At 37.8% G+C, this 2,034-nt stretch overlaps 1 non-coding gene across 1 annotated transcript; it reads right to left on the bottom strand.

Annotated features, from left to right (window-relative positions):
- Positions 1–1,023: 1,023 nt before the first annotated feature.
- On the bottom strand, positions 1,024–1,130 carry LOC128287389 (small nucleolar RNA R71). The gene has a single exon (XR_008278089.1). It is a non-coding gene; the product is annotated as a small nucleolar RNA R71 (small nucleolar RNA).
- Between the last annotated feature and the right edge of the window lie 904 nt (positions 1,131–2,034).

Below are 2,034 nucleotides of genomic sequence, written 5' to 3'. Positions count from 1 at the left end.
GATCAAGTCAAGTGAATAAATCGTCTGGTTTATAGTGAGATAACAAGTGAAATATAGGTGGATTCCTCATTGGGTGTCATCTTTATCAATTACTTTTCTTCAAGTCTTTTTCCAAATTTTATCTTTGCTTTAGTTTAATCAGTTAATTAGTTTAGTTAATCAATTTAATAAACAACCCCTCTTTATTTCTCTGTTAAATAGTAAAAAGATAGTTATTGCTAGTACTTTTGGTTCCCTTGGGTACGATATCCTGTTCTTGCCATTACTATACTATTGTTCGATAGGTGAGCTTGCCTTTGCATCATGATAATAGTTAGTCTAGGTTTGATCTTCATTATAAATATTTATTACTTGTTACGAATCACACGATCAAGTTTTTGGCGCCGTTGTTGGGGACCATTACTATTTATTAATTTACTTATTCTTTCTCTTGGTAGATTTTTATAGTATATGACTAAAAGAAACTCGTCGGAACCATTACTTTTTGATGAAGAAATCGATCATACAGTTAGTAGAAATCAAAGAGAGATAAGGCACAGCTTACGATACATGGAGAATGAGCAAGAAGATGATACTCAACCTCCAACCGAAGAGATGGTTGAAAATTAAGGCAATCAGCTACCTCCTGCAATTGCGGCTAATCAAAATCCTGCTCCATGCACGATGTATGATTATGCTAAACCTTTTTTAACAGGAACTGAATCTAGCATAGTTAGACCTACTGTAGCTGCGAATACTTTTGAACTAAAACCTAACACAATTCAAATGATACATCAGTTTGTTTAGTTTGATGGTTTGCAGGATGAAGATCCCAACGCTCACTTAGCAAACTTTCTGGAATTTTGCGATACATTTAAAATTAATGGCATTTCTGATGATGCCATTTGTCTTTGGCTATTTCCCTTTTCACTGAGAAACAAAGCTAAACAGTGGTTAAACTCGTTACCACGAGGGTCTATCACTACTTGGAAACAAATGACCGAGAAAATTTTATTGAAATATTTTTCGCCAGCTAAAACGGCTAAATTATTTAATGATATCTCTTATTTTGTGCAGATGGATTTAGAAACACTTTATGATGCATGGGAGAGATACAAGGATTTACTGAGAAGGTGCCCTCACCATGGGTTACCGCTTTGGCTGCAAGTACAAACATTCCACAATGGTCTGAATCCCTCGACTCGGAAAATGGTTGACGCAATTGGCGCGAACCATCAACAACAAAACACCTGAAGAGGCTTATGAATTCATTGAAGAAATGTCACTGAATAACTATCAGTGGCAAGTCATGAGGACTAAGCCAACAAAAACAGCCGGCGTTTATAACGTCGACTCAGTTACTATGTTGACAAATCAGGTAGAACATCTAAATAAAAAGATTGATGGTTTACTTGGCTCTGCGTAGGTACATCCAGTAATGAGGTGTGACTCAAGCGGAGGAGGTGTGCATACATAATATCAATCCTTCAATCCCACAACCGAAGAGGAACAAGTCAACTATATGGGTAACAATAACTTTAGATCTCAAAATAACCCATACAGTAATACTTATAATGCAGGTTGGAGGAACCACCCAAATTTCTCCTGGGGTGGTCAAGGGAATCAAAAGCCACAAAATCCTCAGGGTTTTCAACAACCACCTTATCAGCAAAAGAAGAAACCGAACCTTGAGGATATGCTCTCAAAATTCATATCAATGTCAGAAACCCGTTTCCAAAATACCAAGACAGCACTTAAAAATCAACAAGCATCGATCCAAGGACTCGAAACTCAGATAGGCCAGCTTTCCAAACTGATATCCGAACGACCACAAGGTAGTTTACCAAGTAATACCGAACCTAACCCAAGGGAACAACTCAACGCAATTAATACCCAAGATGACAAATGAGTCGTTGAGCCTGAACCAGAACTGAGGCAAGAAACTGTGGTAAGCAAAGGGAGAGATGAGGTAGGTCAAAATACAAACAAACCAGTGACTATCGAATATAAACCTTATGTGCCATACCCTAACGCGACAAGGAAAGACCGCTCAGA

Source organism: Gossypium arboreum, chromosome 13 (assembly GCF_025698485.1).
Source record: "Gossypium arboreum isolate Shixiya-1 chromosome 13, ASM2569848v2, whole genome shotgun sequence".
Lineage (NCBI taxonomy): Eukaryota > Viridiplantae > Streptophyta > Magnoliopsida > Malvales > Malvaceae > Gossypium > Gossypium arboreum.
Note: the sequence above shows the minus strand (reverse complement) of the source record. Positions and strands in the feature narration are given on the sequence as shown.